Source organism: Oryctolagus cuniculus, chromosome 3 (genome assembly GCF_051225735.1).
Source record: "Oryctolagus cuniculus isolate XC-2025 breed Fujian yellow rabbit chromosome 3, ASM5122573v1, whole genome shotgun sequence".
Taxonomy (NCBI): Eukaryota; Metazoa; Chordata; class Mammalia; order Lagomorpha; family Leporidae; genus Oryctolagus; species Oryctolagus cuniculus.
This window is the reverse complement of record NC_142869.1, coordinates 48747209-48766774: the sequence shown is the minus strand read 5'-3', so window position 1 is coordinate 48766774 and position 19566 is coordinate 48747209. Positions and strand designations below refer to the sequence as shown.

The 19566-nt window shown below is 45.1% G+C and overlaps 1 protein-coding gene across 8 annotated transcripts in view; it reads right to left on the bottom strand.

Moving 5' to 3' along the window:
• LOC149127332 (uncharacterized) overlaps nucleotides 1–19566 on the bottom strand; it is a 304837-nt gene that overhangs the window by 96401 nt on the left and 188870 nt on the right. For 4 of the 8 annotated variants that reach the window (XR_016232000.1, XR_016231999.1, XR_016232005.1 and 1 more), the window contains exon 3: nucleotides 6107–6257. The exons of the other annotated variants lie outside the window; for them this stretch is intronic. The gene's annotated coding sequence lies outside the window, so the exon portion shown is untranslated. The remainder of the gene's footprint in view (nucleotides 1–6106; nucleotides 6258–19566) is intronic. 8 annotated transcript variants of the gene reach the window in all.

Genomic DNA, 19566 nt, shown 5'->3' with positions numbered 1-19566 from the left:
CCTCCTAGGTTTCCTATCCGAGTCACGGCACCATTATGTCGCTCCCCCTCTTCGCGGAGGAACGACACAGGACCCTGCGCTGTTCTTTTGTCTGCTCGGCCCTTCCCGGGTTTGCTGCTGGTTCTTCCCGGGTTGGCTGCTGTCCCTCCACCTCCGTGGAGGGGCGGGCCCCCCTGCCACTTTCCCCACTTCTGCGGGGGAGCGGCACACCACCGGCCGGCTCTCTCGGGGGCTGCTCAGATGTTCCTCAGGTGTTCCTGGTGCATGTTGTCTCTCTCCTCCTTTATAGTCCTCTTCCACCAATCCGTGCTCTGCTACCCACACGCCAAGTACGCTGCTCTCCTCCAATCAGGAGCAGCTCCTGCAGCTTGTCAAGTTGGTGAGAGGCAGCTGTGTAGAAGCTGTTTCCTCTTCTCCCAGCGCCATATTGTGGGAGAGCAGATGCATAGAATAAGTCTTAATTCCAGTAACTTAGTCTAGTCCGAGTTGCTCCCCACAGATAGCCAGGGGCTGGGGGAAGCTGGGAGTTATGCATATACCTGGCTTGCCCCACTCCATCACCCAAAGTCTTTCCTGAGCCTTTGCACCCCTCCCTCTCCTCGCCATCCCCTAAAAACTGAGCTGCACTGCAAGACTTCTGAGATCCTTGTTGTCCAATTGATCCGCAGAGCTGAAGACTGGCTTCCTTAATCCACTTTGACAGTTCCTATTCCCAGAGCCTCTGGGACTAAATAAATTGTGAAAGTTAATCTCAAAAGGACTATGATTAACTGAACTTTTTGAACCCTTCTAAAATGTGTACTTTGTTGCTTCTCACTTTATTGTGTTTTCCCTTGTCATTTAAAAACATGAAATGGCTACAGCAAAAGTCAGAATATGATTTGAGTGAACTTACTGATGATAGAAAAATAATCTGAAAACAGATTTACCACACTCCAGCTCAACCCTAGGCAGTGCAGGAAGGAAGTGACTAGAGGTGACAAGTAAGACATCAAGTGCCTGTTTATAAAAATGTCTTCATTCTGGGCACTGCAAATTTTCTTTTAAATTGTGCGTTGATTTTTACGTTTTTTAAAAACAGCTAATTCAGCAATTCTTGAATATACTGATATGTAGGCTGTTACGCTGACATTACGGCAAAAGAAAAAAATTCTCTGGTCAAAGAGTGAGGAATACTGGCTTCATTCAAAAATGTTAGAATACCTTCTTGTCTCAGGTGCTGTGCTGGGCAAGGAGCAAAATATGCCTAGTCCCAGACCGCATGGCTTTCACAGAATACGAGAACAGAATCGAACGAGCTTCCTTGCTGGGAGCTTCTTGAGAGTGTTTAACAGAGAGATGGGCATTGGGAACACCAAGTGGAAATACCGCTGAGCTCACATCTTCCGCTCTGACGTCACCAAGCTCGCTAGCTCGCTCTATCTCTCTGTGCTTAGAGTAGAATTAGTTATCCTTAGGATAATTATTTATGAAAAGTTGATCTAAATAAAATAAAATCCTGAAAATATTTTATTTTGTAAGAAAGTGCTGCTAAAGAGCAGCATTAGAACTGTCTGAGTGTCATTATTGTTTAAAAAGGCACAGCGAAAATATATTCATTTTTCATAAACTGAGTAAACAGCATTGACATCATACTTGCTGGTGAGCCATTCAAAGATGGATTTTGTGTCTGTGTGTGTGACAGGCTGAGTTAGATAGTGAGAGACAGAGAGAAAGGTCTTCCTTCTGTTGGTTCACCCCACAAATGGCTGCTATGGCTGGCACTGTGCCGATCTGAAGCCAGGAGCCAGGTGCTTCCTCCTGGTCTCCCATGCAGGTGCAGGGCCCAAGCACTTGGGCCATCCTCCACTGCCTTGCCGGGCCACAGCAGAGAGCTGGACTGGAAGAGGAGCAGCCGGGACTAGAACTGGCACCCCAACCGGGACTAGAACCCAGGGTGCTGGCACCGCAGGCGGAGGATTAGCCTAGTGAGCTGCAGCACTGGCCAAAAGATGGATTTTGATACTTTATGTGGAACAAATGTTGACTTTGTGTGGTGGTGATAATCTACGAGACAGAAAAACAACGAGCAAATTCTTGAATCAGGAGTGTATTTATACTTTTGTGAAAGGTTAATTTTATATAACTTGATCAGATGCAGTATAGGAAAACATTTGAAATTCTGGATTGTTTTTGAGAATTATAATCCATGCGTCCATGCATGTTCATTTACAGTATATCTTCTTGGGTAGATTTGGAGAAAGGAGGAGTTTGTCTTATTTTGCTTTGATGTCCGTCCAAACCAGTCCACTTCTCTAATGTCCCTTGGCTATACCAACTTGGACCCCACTAACCTGAACCTTGGTGTTCCATGGCTTCTGTCATTCTCCCTTGACATCACAGTTTTAGCTGAGTAGGATGTAGCCAAGGCTGCCACATTCCATTTTATTCTGTTCCTGAAATTCCCACTATGCTGTTTGGAACAAAAGATTTTTCTTTTTCTTTTCTTTTTGTTTTTAAGATTTATTTATCCCTTTGAAAGAGTTACAGATAGAGAAGCAGAGACAGAGAGAGAGGTCTTCCGTCTTCTAGTTCACTCTCCAAGTGGCCACAATGGCCAAGGCTAAGCCAGGAGTTTCATCTGGGTCTCCCACATGGGTGCAGGGGCCCAAGTACTTTGTCCATCTTATGCTGCTTTTCCCAGGCAACTAGCAGAGAGCTGGATGGGAAATGGAGCAGCTGGGACATAAATTGTAGCCCACATGGGATGCTGGGGTCACAGGCGGTAGCTTTACCCACTATGCCACAAGGCTGGGCCCAAAAGACTTTTTCTTAAGGGGTGAGGTTTGAGATTGGAAATGCAATTCAGATACTACTCTCTCAAACTTCCTTAGGCCCTTCATCACAGGGAATTTCCAATCTCCTTTTTAAAGATTTATTTATTTACTTGAAAGAAAGAGAGAGAAGGAGAGGCAGAGAGAGAGAGACAGACACAGAGAGACAGAGAGAGAAAGAGATCTTTCATCTGCTGGTTCACTCCCCAGATGGCCACAATACGGCTAAAGCTGAGCTGATCCAATGCCAGGAGCTTCTTCTGGGTCTCCCACAGGGGTGCAGGGGCCCAAGGACTTGGGCCATCTTCTACTGCTTTCCCAGGCCACAGCAGAGAGCTGGACCAGAAGTGGAGCAGTCAGGACGCAAACCAGTGCCCATGGGGGATGCCGGCACTGCAGGTGGAGGCTTTACCCACTACGCCACAGCACCCCCCCCTTTCTCTTTTTCGAGTTGGCTATATTGAGGTCTAATCTATACATGGTAAATATGTACATATGAACAGTAGTTTTACACAATTTGACCAATGCTAACTATCACCAGGGTCAAGTTCTGGAGCATTCCCATCACTCTCACCCCAGAATTACCTGTGCTCCTTTCTCCCACTCACCTCTCCCCCAACCCTTGGCCACCACTGATCCACTTCTCATCTCTGTTTTTGCCCTTTTGAGAATGTCATAGAAATGGAGTTAGAAAAGGAATCATACTGTATGTAGCTTTGTTTAGTTGGCATAATCTGAGACTCATTCATTTTGTTGCACGTAACAGTGGTTGGTTTTGTTGAATCCAGCCGAGAGCTGGATTGGAAGAGCAGTGGCTGGGACTAGAATTGGGGCCCATATGGGATGCTGCAGGTGGAGGATTAACCCACTGTACCATGGTGCCGGCCCCCCGACAAAGAGGTTTTAAAAGCAGCTGTGCCATATTGCATTTCCAGCAGCAATGCATGAAACTCCCAGTTGAGCACTTGATATTGTCAGAGCTTTTTAGGAAGTACTTTTGGCCGGCGCCACGGCTCAACAGGCTAATCCTCCGTCTTGTGGCGCCAGCACAACAGGTTCTAGTCCCAGTTGGGGCGCCGGATTCTGTCCCGGTTGCCCCTCTTCCAGGCCAGCTCTCTGCTGTGGTCAGGGAGTGCAGTGGAGGATGGCCCAAGTGCTTGGGCCCTGCACCCCATGGGAGACCAGGAGAAGCACCTGGCTCCTGCCTTCGGATCAGCGTGGTGCGCCGGCCGCAGCGCGCAGGCCGTGGTGGCCATTGGAGGGTGAACCAACGGCAAAGGAAGACCTTTCTGTCTCTCTCTCTCACTGTCCACCCTGCCTGTCAAAAAAAAAAAAAAAAAAAAAGAGAAGTACTTTTAATGGAATTGGGAGAGGGAGCAGGAGAGGGGAGGGTTGTGGGTGGGAGGGAAGTTATGGGAGAGGAAAAGCCATTGTAATCCATAAGCTGTACTTTGGAAATTTATATTTATTAAATAAAAGTTTAAAAAAAGCACTTTTAAAGAAATATTTGCTGTTTACAGTATATAAGTATTTCACATACATTTTGTTAGATTCATGTCTATTTCATGCTTTTAATGCTATTGTAAATGGTTCATTAAAAATTCAATTTCCATTGTTCATTTTTGTTACATAGAAATAAAATTGATTTTTGCATACTCATGTTGATACTCTTTCCTGCAACTTGGCTACCAATTTTCAATGTCATTGCTAGTTTATAGAAATAAAATTGTTTTTTTTTTTGTATATTGACTATATAAGCTTGAAAAACTCACTCATTATTTCCAATACATGTTTGGAGACTTTTTAGGAGTGTTATAGGTGGATAATAACAGACAGCGTTATTTCTTCCTTTCTAATCTGCTTGCCATTTTTTTCTTGCTTTGTTGTACTGGCTAGAACCTCAGATAGGGCAATGAAAGCAAATATCCTTGCCTTATCCTTGATCTTAGAGGGAAAGTATTCAGTCAGTCTATACTGAGTATGATTTTAGCTGTAAATTTTTAAGTAGATATCTGTCATCCTATTGAGGAAGCTCCCCTATGTTTGTCGGTAGCAAAGACCTAACAAGAATAGATGTTGAATCTTGTCAGCATTTATTTTATCTGAAGCTATTGAAATGATCACACAATTTTCTTCCTTAGTCTTTTTTTTAAGATACTAGAAGATACTTCACCATATTAATATCAGTTACTTTAAATTGCTTGTTTGACATTCTGTCTAACCTGAGTCTGTTTTTGTCGATTATTTTGTCTTGCAGTTTGTTTTCTCTTGATTTTGATTTTTTCCCTTTGTAACTTTTTTTTTTATTTTTAAAGATTTATTTATTTATTTGAAAGTCAGAGTTACACAGAGAGAGGAGAGGCAGAGAGAGAGAGAGAGAGAGAGAGAGAGAGAGAGAGAGAGGTCTTCCATCCGATTGCTCACTCCCCAATTGGCCACAACGGACAGAGCCCCACCAATCCGAAGCCAGGAGTCAGGAGCTTCTTCTGGGTCTCCCATGTGGGTGCAGGGGCCCAAGGACTTGAGCCATCTTCTACTGCTTTCCCAGGCCATAGCAGAGAGTTAGATTGGAAGTGAAGCAGCCGGTTTCTAACCGGCTCCCATATGGGATGCCAGCACTCAGGCCAGGGTGTTAACCCGGCTGTGCCACAGCGCCGGCCCCATGTAATTTTTTATTGTATATGGATATAATGCATAGAACAGGAAAGACTGAGTTAGGTTGAATTTATACCCGACAATAAGCATACTTCTTCAACTGGATTGAGTCAATCTAATCACAATTTGAGCTGGGTTGGATTTGATTGTGGCTGTGGTTTCCTTTAGTAGACCACCACCTTTAAATCCCTTTAGCGTTATCTTGTGCTGAGTGTACAGACTGTGTGGCTGGAGGGGTTCTCTGTTCTCTCTTACCCTTTTAGCTTGTATCTTCTTTGTGCGCCTGTATGTAGCAGTGGTTTGCTCTTTATGCTTTTGTCCCTTCCTCAACAGTCAATGATTGTTGTTTGTTTCCTTGGACAAAACCATTCTCATTCTTGAGGGTCAAGATTTTTTTTTATGGTGCTCCTGTTTCTCCTCTAACTCACAGTCTCTCTCTCTCTCTCTCTCTCTCTCTCTCTCTCTCTCTCTCTCCCTGGCATCATGAAGAGAAGAGACAGAAGACCAACCCCAGTGAGAGAAGATCTCTAATAGCCAAGCCCAGAAAACCATTCTGGGGCAGGATTTGTCTCCACTCTTCCTGCACTCACAGTGAGTTTTCATTTCTATACAGGAATGACAAGGTTTTTTCTACTTACCCAATAGCCTAGGGCTTTTTTCCATAGGGGAGATGGGTCCAGGCAGGGTTTGTGTTTTTCCTACTGTGGCAGCCACTCCTTTTCTCTAAACATCCACCACCAAATGAGGACTTGCTCAAGTCTCCTTGCCGTTAATCTTTCTCCTGCATACCTGGCATAGAGGAGAGGTTTGTGAAGAGTGTGTGCATATGTGTGGAATCCAGGGAGTCACACTTGGCATTTAGCAGTTCATTAAATGCTTTAGCTGAAGTCATCATTCCTGCATGTATGACATCCAGTGTCTCTGGTAACATCCCATCCCTGTGGAAGTATTGTGGGCAATAAATATGTTAATTTTTAATCTAGACTCTCACCTCCTATAGAGATAGACATACTAAATTGAGGTTAGTATTATGTGCAAATAAAAACAGAGTTTATTTGGCAGTGAGAGAATAAATGTACATTCATGTGCTAATATGGACTGCTCCAAGCTGGGGAACATCAGTGGGTAAAGAGTTGCCTTTGAATGAGAAAGAAAGAGATAATCTGAAAACATTACCTATAACTGGGAAGCTCCGTCTGAGACTAAGACAGGCTGGCAATGGAAAGAGGAAAACAGAATGGTACATCTGAGTATGTTTGTTGTGGAAAGACAAACAGGAGCAGTACCTCTAACTGAAGTCCGTGGCAGAGAGAGGAAAACCCTGCAGTACTTCTAAGAGGGCTCCCTCCTGCCTTCTACCTCCTTTTATGAGGAAGAGGGTGGTACCTCAATTGGATATGCAAATAAGGTTGGAGTCTTAGCAAGAGTCCTGGTCCCAAGTGTGCCAAGTGCATCCTGGGAAGGTGGGCACGTCAAATCTCCAGTTAAAGAGATAGTAGGGATTAGGAGTTCCAGCTCACCACATCTAGCTAGCTTCCTGCCTATTTGTTCACATCAGAAGATCCAGTCATTTCTTAGATTTTAGATTAATGGGTTTCTCTGTGTGACCTCAGCTGGGTTCAAGAAAACTAATAATTTTTTTGACTAACTTAGCTTTCTCTTGTTATGGAGGGAGTGATGCTGTTCCAGTTTCCTACAAATGAGGCAGGAGGGCCACCTTCTTTCCTCTGTGGAACCTCCACACATCTCTCATTCCCTCCCAGTTCTCTCCCCTCTTATTCCAAGCTATCAACAGAAATGTCAAGACCTTTTAATCCAATCCAGTAGAAAACCCCAACTCTCTTTGTGTTCCATTCTCATCATCCATGACATGTGTAGGAGTTCTTTATCATAATTAGAAACAAAACAAGAAGGAGGTGCAAGCTCTGGCACCGTCTGCCCTGCATGGACTGATCCTCACCTGGGCTTGGTGTGGCAATGGCAGTCAGCCTGATTATTGGAGATGATTCCACTGTAGTTTGCAGATTTGGCCACAGCAGAGAAATGTTTACATAAAAACAATGAAAAAGCCTTTCCAGGTGTTTTTTTTTTTTTTTTTTTTTTTTTTTTTTTTTTTTTTTTGCTATGCTTGCAAAATGTTTTAAACTGAATTATGGAGGCTGGTGCTGTGGCATAGAAGGTTAAGTCTCCACCTGCATTGCCTGCATCTTGTATGGATGCTGGTTCAAGTCCTGGCTGTTTCACTTCCAATCCAGCTCCCTGCTATTGTGTCTGGGAGGGCAGTGGATGATGGCCCAAATGCTTAGGCCCCTGTACTCATTTGGGAGACCTGGAAGAAGCTCCTGCCTTTGGCCTGGCCCAACCCCAGCCATTGTAGCCATTTGGGGAATGAACCAGTGGATGGAAGATCATTCTCTCTATCTCCTTCTCTTTCTATTTCTGCTTTTTAAATAAATAAACAATTTTTAAAAAATTTTTAAAAACATGAATTATGCCAGTTAAGGGAAACTGCCAGATAACAACCCTGAGTAATGGGAGTCTTGACCCCAGACGTTGATGGCGGAATGTTGTACAAACTCTTCCTCAGTCTTGTAGAGGAGGTAAGTGGTTTTAGAGGGTCCGGCGCTGTGGCATAGTGGGCTAAACCTCTGCCTGCAGGCCAGCATCCCATATGGGTGCTGGTTCATGTTCCAGCTGCTCTTCTTCCAATCCAGCTCCCTGCTACGGCCTGGGAAAGCAGTAGAAGATGGCCCAAGTGCTTGGGCTGCAGATCTCACAGGGCAGACCCAAAAGAAGCTCCTGGCTTTAGATCAGCCTAGCTCCAGCCATCTGGATAGAAGACCATCAGCAGACAGAAGACTTTTCTGTCTGTCTGTAATCCTACCTCTCAAGTAAGCAAATAAAAAAATCTTTAAAAAAAACATTGGTTTTAGACTAGATAGGTGTCTAAGGGTTATGGTTTTGTGAAGTTCACAAATGGATTTGAATAGACAAGAGCACTGACCAATACCAGGAAGCAGTAGGACTGGGGTCTACATCTGTGCAGTTGAGCGTGGCCATCCTAAGCGAGCTGTGTAGAGCCAATGCAATATAGTCCCATGTACAGTTAGGCTACAACCTGCATCAGCAGCTGAACCAGAACTACTGTACCCACTGGGACTATGCCCAGAAGAAATGCACTAGTCACTCCTAGTTTGGCTACATTCAGAGCGCTGTGCAGACAAAGAAGAAGTTGGAGATGATGCCCTGTAGGACTCCACGCTGCAGCTAGCTGTGACAGAGGCCAGCCAGGAGCTCACTGAGCCCCAGTGAGGAGCTGTATGATGGGCTGGTGGACTATCACTGGCAGCCTCTGGACACAACGCCTTCAGAGAGCTCCACTGTGACATAGCTATGGCAAAGGACAAAATCAGAACAGACTATGCAGAGGACTCCTTTTTGAAAAATATTGTGGGGGGCCAGCACTATGGCACAGTGGGTTAAAGCCCTGGCCTGAAGTGCTGGCATCCCATATGAGCGCTGGTTCTAGTCCCCACTGCTCCTCTTCCGATCCAGCTCTCTGCTATGGCCTGGGAAAGCAGTAGAAGATGGCCCAAGTGCTTGGGCCCCTGCACCCACGTGGGAGACCCGGAAGAGACTCCTGGCTCCTGGCTTTGGATTGGCGCAGCTCTGGCTGTTGTGGCCATCTGGGGAATGAACCAGCAGATGGAAGGCCTCTCTCTCTGTCTCTACCTCTCTCTGTAACTCTATCTTTCAAAATAAATAAAATTATATATATATATAAAGAAAAATATTGTGAAAACTTTTCTCTTTTTGGAAATATGACTTGTAAGCTTTTTTTTTCAAAGCGCAAGAAGATCTTTCATGGGGCTGAAGAACTATATACAACTTGTAACAGTATGGGTTCAGCTAGAATTATCAGACAATATGCTAATTGTGAACTGACTATGACGTTGCAAGAAGTCTGAAGTCAATGAGTCCCAACACTAATTTGAGGACTTGATGGTTTCCTTGATGGCACTGATAGGAGTCTAAATCTTCTCCACAGCACGTCGCCTCATGGCTCCAAGACGCTGCTACATATCTGGACAGAGTTCACAGAGGAAAAATAGGTAGGTAGAGAAAGGAAAAAAGTCTGAATCACTGGCATTTTTAGCTGCAGATGTCCAAATCCACGCTGGTTAATTTACGAGGAAATAATATATTAAAGAACAATAAATAGTTCCTACAATTTTTTTTTTGAGAGTCATTTGAAAATAGTCCTTCTACTCAGAAACAATGCAATTAGGAATGACGCCACTAGCGACAACGCCCAAGAACAACACAGGACAGGGCTGCAACAGGTGAAACATGCCAGAGACTGCCACCTACCTTACAGCAGCAATGACACCAAAATCCTACCATCGCTCATGCATCAGAATTGGATCCCTTCAACCAGGATTCCAGAACGCCTGCCGTGGCTCACTCACGTAATCCACTTGCACTGCCATCGTATTTGCCTTCCCAAGTCGCATGCCTCCATCCCAACTGAGAAAGGGTCTTGGAAGTGAAGCACATTTCCAAAAGTGGAGCCACGTGCATACCTCGAGACCAGTTATGGACAAGGAGGCTGGAATTCATTCTCTAGAGATGCTGTCCTCTTTTCTTCAAAATGGAGGTTTTCTTAGTAAAGAAGAGGTGAGGGGAAAGGCTATTGGATAGGCAAATAACACTCATTCATTCAAACAATTGGGCACTAACCATAGACCAGATACTCTTCTTGCAGCTTGTGACACTTGGGGAACAAAGTAACCATTTTTTCCTGTCCTTGAGCTTACATTCCAATGTGGGAGACAGGCATTATTAATTAAGTTTTTAGTATTAGTATGGATACATGTCATGCCTGGATGTGATATGGAAAAATGATATGGAAAAGAGAATTATTAGGGCAGGAGGTTGGGAGTCTAGGGCTTAGTGATAAGGAACAATGCAATTATGTGTTAAATTCTCCGGCAAAGGCTTGAAGGAGAAGGCCTGGGGCACTTGGCTATCTTGTGGGTGGCTTTCACAGCTTACTCCAAGGCTCCAAGGCAGGCATGCTCCCTGACTTGTGGCTGGCAAGGAGCGAGTGAGGGAAGAGTGGCCAGGGAATGGGGTCAGGGAAGGAATAGAGAGCTAGATTATCTGGGGCCTGCGGTTGTTTTAAGGCCTCTAGCTTTTAGACTGCATGAATTGCAGAGGCCTAGCAGCCCTGTAAGCAGAAGAGAAGTGTTATCTGAGTTTTAAGAGGATTACTCCAGGGGCTGGCATTGTGTCATAGCAGGTAAAGCCACCTCCTGCGACGCAAGCAGTGCCCATCTGGGTGCCCTGGGGGCTCCACGTTCGGTTCAGCTCCATGCTGATGGCCTGGGAAAGGCAACTGGAAGATGGCTCAAGTGTTTGGGCCCCTACCACACACATGGGAGACCTGGATGAAGCTCCTGGCTCCTGGCTCCTGCCTGGCTCAGCCCTGGCCGTTGCAGCCATCTGAGGAGTGAACCAGTGGAGGGAAGATCCCTCTGTCTCTGTAAGTTAAAAAAGGAAGATCACTCCGACTGCTTGGTGGTGGATGAGGAATGGGGACCGAGGGGGTAAGGAGGCAGGAGCTCTTATGGAAACTGATGCAGAGACAAAGGGAATGGAGCAGAGTGATGCAGTGCAGGGTGGTGAGCAGGGGCTGCACTCTGCATGATGGTTAGAGCTGGGAAAGGAAGCGCTGGGTGATGATGGCCGCAGGGTTCTTTCCTCTGATCTGCTGGAAGGCAGGAGCTGTCACCACCTGGGATGGGAAGGCTGTGAGTGGAACAGATCCAGGGGAGGTGGCGGCTGGAGCTCAGCTGGGGAGAGGTGAGGTTGGGTGGCTTTAGAGAGCAAGAAGAGCTGTCTCACAGGCAGATGGGTACGGAAGCCCCTGCTCGGGTGAGAAGTATGGGCTAGAGATGTAGAGCAGCAGCGACTGCCCCAGGCTTTTGTTTTCAGTGGGGATATAGTCTTTCTTCCTGGCACAAGACCTCCAAATTAATAAAAATTTTTGGATGCTTTCTAAAAGCAAATGTACTTTCAGAGATTGAAACACATCTCTATTTTCTTGAGAGATTTAATCAAGAAAAAGTAACCTAGTCAAAAAATTGTCAAGAGCATTAAGGATCCTTAATATATTTGTTCACCTTTCTTCTATACTCTGCCCGAGTTTTGAGAGGAGACACGATGTTGTGGTATGAAGGGTGTGAGCTCTGACACAAGACAGACCGAGAAAGGAGTTCAGGTCTTACCGTGTATTTATGGCACCTACTGCTATTAAAACATTTTAAATCATATTTCCACCTGCACTCTGTTAGAGTGCCTGGCAATTCATTAATTTATTTATTCATTCAGCAAATAGTATGCCTGCCTATTATATGCCAGCCACTATGCTAAACAACGAGTGCACAACTCTGAATAAAACAGACTTTCCTTATCCTTCTGGAAGTTATGGTACAGGAAGCAAGCAATTTACAAAGAAACTAGAGTGTCCACTCCACTTGTGAGAACCTGCTCAGTTTCACTGATGGAGGTGAGGAACACGAACTACACTCACAATGAGACACCACTCACACCCACTAGACCGGGAAGGAGTAAGAGGAATAACACCAACGCTTGATGAGGGCAATCATAGAAACAAGAGAGTTTTTTCCAGTAAGATGGGAATTCAAACTATGCAATTACCTCAGAGATCAGCTTGATTCTCAACTTGCAGTGAAGTGGAAAATGTGCATCCCCCTCCAACTCCGAAGTTCCACTGTGGGACTGCACCAGAGAAACTCCTAGGCGGCGTGCACAGGATAGCAAATGCAGCACTTGTAGTAACAGGGAAGAAGTGGAAGCAAGCTAAATGTCCATCCGTGGGGGATGCACAATGAGATAAGACTCAAGAGTTTAACATGGACACTTTGGTTTGCTTCTACCTTTTGGCTGTTACAACACAGTTAAATATTTTAAATCAAAAGAAAATCAATGAAGTTGAGATAGAGAAGGTAAAAGTAAAGCAAATCACTACTCAGTAAGAATGCCTAGAGGGTAGGAGAAGTTCTACCACACTAAGTTTTTACCCACTCATCTAGGTACACTCATGGGAACATGTGGCACGTGTGAATGTCATGTGCCATGCGGTCTTTGTCATTCCTAGGGCACGGAGGCATGGCTGGTTCGCACCAGCCGGCTGCAGTCCCAACAGAGGCAGGGCCGGCTCTGCCACCAAGACTTCTGCACCTGCCCTTCCTTGTGCTCCCCTTCCCACCACACATGATGTTCTGGCTCAAGCCTAACAACTTCCTTCTTGCAGATTCCAAGAAAGGAAACAGTCCTTGGCACTTGACAAGTGGTTAAAAAAAAAAAAAAAGATTGGGATTGAGAAGTATTTTGAGTCCCTGTGCAAACAAGTGTGTTGCAATCGAGGTAATCCCAGGCTCACCCAATTCTTGCTCACAACCCCTGTGCCTATTGGACATTATGCCCCATCACTACTGCCCATCTGAGTGTTCACCAATGCCCTCCGCTAGGGGGTGCCAAACTGCTGGAAAGCATCAGCCTACTTTCTCCCGACTAATGTTGTTCACAATCACTTTATATTATATAAGACACCTAAAGTGGAACTGCTCTGTCTGGTTAAGGAGTTGGGTGGGGGGTAGGGTAGGTGTGAAGCCTTCAGATCCAAACCCCAGTGCAGCTCCAGGGAAGCCCAGTGGGGAAATATCTGCACGAGGCTGGGGAAGAAACCCCAGTCCTCTAGCACACTGGCATACGTGGGCCCAGGAAACAGAGGAGGATTCTAATCCAGAGAGGGGCAAGCTCTTCCACGCAAGGCTCTTCAGCCCTTCTGGCTCAAGTGTGAGCACTGTGTGTGTGTGTGTGTGTGTGAAGAGGGTGGCATCCAATTGCTAGAGTCCCCCTCTGTGCTTCCAGAATGGTCTCTTGGGAATGTCCTCCAGCCCCTAAAGGCTCCTTGGGGCATGATTTGAGAATCACTGGTCTGTCTGAACTCATTCATCCTTGTGATCCTCTGCAGACCAAGAGCAATGCCCCCGGAACAAATGGTGAAACCAAGGCCAGAGTCCCCCGGGGAGGAAGTGGTGGAATCAGAAATGCTCCTTCTGCAGCCATGGGAAACTTACCATTTGGTAGAGACACAGACACTGCAGCAGCTAGAAGGGGAGGGGGAGATGTTTCTGGGAACTGGGAGGATTAACTAAAATGGATGCTCTCCCTGTTGGGGAAACCCACTAGGGCACCCGGAAACAAAGCCAATGACAGCTGCTGAGGAAGCAGCCCAAACAGACGCCTGGGCCAGCAGTGAGTTGATTGTTCATCTCCTGGGGCTCCCTGTGCCTTCAGGTCTCTCCTGAGCTCTGGGCCCTCCTCCCTTCCCCAGGCAGGGTCCTACAGGCTTGCAGGCGTCTGGTAGAGAACACACCCAGCTGAGCACTGCAACTCCCTCTCTGCTGTGGGGCTAAAAAGAGCAGAGCTGGGGAACAGGAAACCAAGGCGGGAAACGGAAGCTGGCTGCCAGCAGACAGGCATGGCTGGTGGGAAGCCAGTGCCATGGGCCAGGCTCGGGGAGCCACAACTGTGTTGGGAGATGGTTGTGGCCTTTGTTAAAAGGCCCACTTGGGACTAGGGTTCAATTTCTTTCTTTTTCTAGACAGGATCTCTTGTCCAATAGTCCACGAAAGCTGACATACAGGAAGTGCCAACGATCTGACCCCTTTAAGTAATAGCTAAAGCAAAGATGTCTTTGAAAAGTTCAAGAAATCCTTAAATGGAATCAGTTTTATTCTTCTTTTGCTTTCCCTGAGGAGATTCAGTATGAACCTGTCTCCCTCTTGTGGAATTAATTTCTCCTCTTGGTTGTCCAGCATTTAGTAAAGTAAGAGTCAAACTCGGGGAGGTATCTTGTTGTCTTGTCTCTCCATTGTCTTTCTTTGCATAAGAGAAGGAAGCAGGATTATAGCAATCTAAGAAAAAGCTTAAATGTAATGGATCAATCAAGTATTTTGAAATAAACTTTTAATCTACCACTTCCTAGTACCAACATTGTGCCTGTGAAATCTAGTGCCTGAAGATGTAGCATTAGTTTAATATTACTTAATTCTTCCATATTAGGTTGAATGTCTTCTCCATTTTATGCTTAAAGGACCGTGACAAAAATAAACTTACAACTCCCTGGCCAAACTGTGAAGTTGTTTGTGCAGTGTTAACAATGACATACTACACCAGTAGTTAATATTTAGTGATCACTTGCTTCTCCTAAATTATTTTACTTATTCTTGGTAATAAAATTACTAGTCTAATTTTACTAAAATATTGAGTCTTAAAGAATGTAGGCAACTTGCTTAAGGCCACACAACCAGTTGCTAAGGTTTTGTTTTTTTTTTTTAAGATTTTTTTTTTTTTATTTGAAAGGCAGACTGACAGAGAGAAAGAGGGACAGATAAAAAGATCTTTAGTCTACCAGTTCACTCCTCAAATGGCCCCAACAGCCAGGGTTGGGTCTTCCATGTGGGTGCAGGGGCCTAAGGACTTGGGTCATCTTCTGTTGCTTTCCCAGGCCATTGCAGAGAGCTGGATTGGAAGTGGAGCAACCGGGCTCAAACCAGCACCCATATGGGATGTTGATGATGCAGGCAACAGCTTTACCCACCGCACCACAGTGTTGCCAGTTGCTAAGGTTTAAACTTCATTACGGGGGCTGGTGCTGTGGCACCAGCATTCCATATGGGCGCCGATTCGAGTCCCGGATGTTCCATTTCCGATCCAGTTCCTTGCTGATGTGCCTTGGGAAAGCAGTGGAGGATGGCCCACGTCCTTGCACATGGACGCTCTTGGCTCCTGGCTTTGGATCAGCTCAGCTCTGGCCATTGTGGCCATTTGGGGAGTGAACCGGTGGATAGAAGACCTCACTCTCTGTCTCTACCTCTCTCTATAACTCTGTCTTTCAACTAAATAAAATAAATCTTTAAACAACAACAACAACTAAAAACAAACTGCATTAGGACCACCACGGACCCTAAATGGAGAGGAAGGGACAAAGAATAACAGCAGCACACAGCACACAATCATTCGTTCTTCCAAAGTTTGGCTGTCTAGAGAGCTGAGAAGTATGTAAATATTGCATGTTATTTTTTCTTCATCCAGATAATCAGATCACACATAATGTAGATTGTATTTTACAGTTATTTCAAAGTCAAACTTTAAAACATGGAAAGCTTTGGCTACTAATAAAGTGACATCACTCATGCCACAGGAGGGCAGTTGGGCGCAGCTGTCAGGAGATGGAGCGAGCTGTCTTCTCTCATTATTGCTCCATTATCGCTTCAAGCCACACCCACCCCACGGACTGCTGGTTGCCAGTGAGACAGATCTTACAAAACAGCAGGAACAGGACAAGACAAAGCTGCCCTGCTGAGCCGGAAACCCCTGGGGCTGGACAGCAAAGAAGGGGTAGGGTAACAGGTTCTTTGCAAACAAGTCAGTCTTTTAACTATTCACTGTGGCGGCTTTGTCAATTTCCTGTAAGACATCATTCTACTATCTTGGAACTGAATTTGGGCCTGCAAATGGTTAGTGACCTTGACCACACTGGAGATGGCCTTGGAATCCCTTTCCTCCGAAGTTTGGTTATGAATCAATAGGAGCCATTCTGGTGATGTCACCAGCGCACCCACTTGGACGCACCCTTCTTCTGCCAGTGAATGTCTGGTGTACTGCAGGAAAGAATGCGGGGCCCAGCAGGAATGTTTCCGAGTAGGAATAGAAGTTATTAATTGCCAGGAAGGCAACTGAAACACACAACTCTAAAGTGACTGGTGAATGAGGCCAGGCATCTTTAGGCATGTGGATGCAAACGGCAGCTCCTGAAAAACAGCCAACACTGAGCTTCTGTAAATATTCTGTCCAAAGGGGTTTAGGTTTATTCAACAGGCTTGAAAATAGCATACCAGGATGCTTTAGACAAAATAAGGAGGCTTGAATAGGGGAGATAATCTATTCTGAGAAAAAATAAATTTTGAGACAACTCCAAAGGCTTGCTAATTCAGAGGCAAAGTGATTTAACCAAAAATTCAGGGCTGGGGCCAGCACTGTGACAGCAGGTAAAGCTTCCACCTGCAGCACCAGCATCCCATATGGGTGCCAGTTTGTGCCCTGGCTGCTCCATTTTTGATCCAGCTTTCTGCTAATGTGCCTGGGAAAGTAGTGGACGATGGCCCAAACGCTTGGGCCTCTGTACTTCAGTTTGGTCCAGCTCCGGCCCTTGCAGCCATTTGGAAACTGAACCAGAGGATGGAAGACCTCTCACTTGCTCTATCTATCTCTGTCTCTCCCCATCTCTCTCTCTCTCTCTGACTCTGCCTTTCAAATAAATAAATAAATAAATAAATTTTTTTAAAAAAGAACTCAGGGCTTTTTCTATGTTTCTGCTCTGCTGTCTCATCTTGTCTAATCTCATCTTGTCTCTAGCTTGCTGTACTCATAGTCACAAAATGGCTGTTGCAGCTCCAGATGTTTATGCAGATATGAAACTATCCAGCAGAAAATGGAGTTTTTTTTTTCTCTCAGGCATTCTTTTCAAGAGTAAAGGAACCAGTTTCTAAGACCCACAGCAGATCAGATCTTTACTCTTTGCTTGTTTCAGAACTAAATCACCTGCCCACGTTTAGAATGCACTGGTGAGGAAAATTGTACAATCACATTTGGTTTAGACCCTTGGATCACATAGAAGAGGGATAGCCTCATGAAAGGAGTAGGGGCTCTGTCATTATTTTTAAAAAAGAGGGGAGGGTAATGGCTGTTGTGTCGGCAGCCACACGTGGTTTGGAATATGTGAGTGCATGTAAATGTGCTTTCTTTTCTGCAAGTCTTTGTTTTTAAGGATGCTAATTTTAGTCTAGACCCCATGTCAACTATTTGGAATGCAACTTGGCAGAAATAACCACACCCAACACCTGTAGGAATGCTGAGTGAGACACTGCTTGGTGAAAAAAGAAGACAAAGACAACGAAGAAGAAATGGTATAAAAATCAGCCCTCTTGGCATTCTCGAACTGTAAAGAACAAGCAGTGTTTATAACTGTCACTTTATATTCAGTCTAACAATGGGAATTCCCCAAGTGACTTTGCCAGTAGTTTCCAAACCAACAATGAGAAGAAAGCCCACAAAGTCTTTATTTCAAACTAAATATTAAATATTGTTCTCTACTATAAAAGTAATTTTATAGAATCAAAAGTAATCTGGTATTTGCCACAGTAGTCCCGCGTGTATGTATGTATGTGTGTGTGTGTGTATGTGTGTGTGTGAGAGAGAGAAAGAGAGAGGGATGGGGGAATGAAATTGCAGTTGCGGTTATTTAGGGAAAGTGCTTAGCAAGTCTCTTGTATGCAGAAAATGAAGCTCCAGGGCACATTGAGCTGGAAAAACTGAAGGAGGGGTGTGTGGGATTGCCCTGTCTGTGAAAGGAACAGGAGTGCAGCTTTGGGAAGGGATGGGAACAGAGGGGAGGAGCAGAGTGGCAGGGCAGGAAGCCCCCGCCCAGAGGAGCCCTAGGAGTTTCTGCACCGAGCAGCTAACAACATGGTCCCCCGGCAGCTTCCTGTGGCCTTGCTGACACACAGTGTAAGCGGGATCTGTGCCTCGGTTGCTGATCTGTGATCTTCTTGGGTCCCAAGTCTGTGTTGTCTTCCTCACACCTGGGTGCCTCATGGGAGAGTGTGTGGAAAATCCAAATGGCTGAATCCCACAGCTGGCCCAGGAGGGGGGCCAGGGAAGAGGAGGGTCACTGGTCACTGTCTAACAGAAGACACCTTTCTTCAGGCACCACAGGTGACCAGGAAAAGTACACTCTTGAATGCCCAGAAATTTTGGAGAAGGCCGCCAAGGCCCCCTGGGATTTGGAAAGGCGTGAAAACAATTGTATTGAACTCTCCCAGACACCAGGGTTGCGTTGATAGCATGAAACATACACGTGATGACTCAGGGCACAGTTTCACGGTTTTCTCCCCACATATCGAAGTGTTTCCCTGTTCCTGAAAATATATACATTCTGAAGGCTGAATTCTTATAAACTTTATTATAAGTCATATTCCATTCCAATTCAAAAATATAGAACAAAATTTTATAGGCCCACTATTTTGGATGCTCATGGAAGATGTTTGTGCAGTTATTATAAATTCATTTGAGTGGGCCTAAACAAGTATTCCGTTTTTATTGTGTGTCCATAAATAACTACGGGCTGAAATAGCCAATGCCTTGCCTTCTTGAATTTTAAATAGTAAAATTGCATAAAATGTGCTCAAACCTCAAAATAAATGGAATGAGCTGAGTTTAACGAGCATAGACTATTAAAACAGATTTGTGTAGTTGTTCTTCAGAATCTGTTTTCCTCTTGCTCCTACATCTTTCTTCAACTTTTGGAAGTAAGAGTTATGTCACAGGTTAAGAATTTTGTACTCCATAAGCATATACAATTATTATTAATAAAAATTAAATGAAAGAAAAAAATTCAGAAGAATTAAAAGAGTCTGCCTTATACCATGAGGCTAGCTTACCTTTTTATTTTTTAAAAAACAATCTGGAGTTAGTTTCAGTATGTAAATTTTTTATAATTTTTTTAAAAAAAGTGTTTATTTATTTGAAAGTCAGAGTTACAGAGAGAGAAGCAGAGGGTCACTCCCCAGATGGCCACAAGGGCCAGGGCTAAGCCAGGCCAAAGCCAGGAGCCAGGAGCTTCATCCGGGTCTCCCACATGTGTGGCAGGTACCCAGATACTTGGATCATCTGCTGCAGGTTTTCCCAGGCCATTAGCAGAGAGCTGGACCAGCAATGGAGCAGCCTGGTTATGAATTAGCACCCATTCTGGATGCTCGCGTGACAGACTTTACATGCTATGCCACAATGCTGGCTCAGAATGCCGAGTTTTGAAAATGTTTCATGGACACATCAAAATTCTACATATGAGCAGGTATTTAACCTGATGGCTATGCTACAGGCACCCCACAGCAGAGCGCCAGTGTTAGTTCCCCAGCTCTGGCTCCTGACTCTAGCTCCCTGC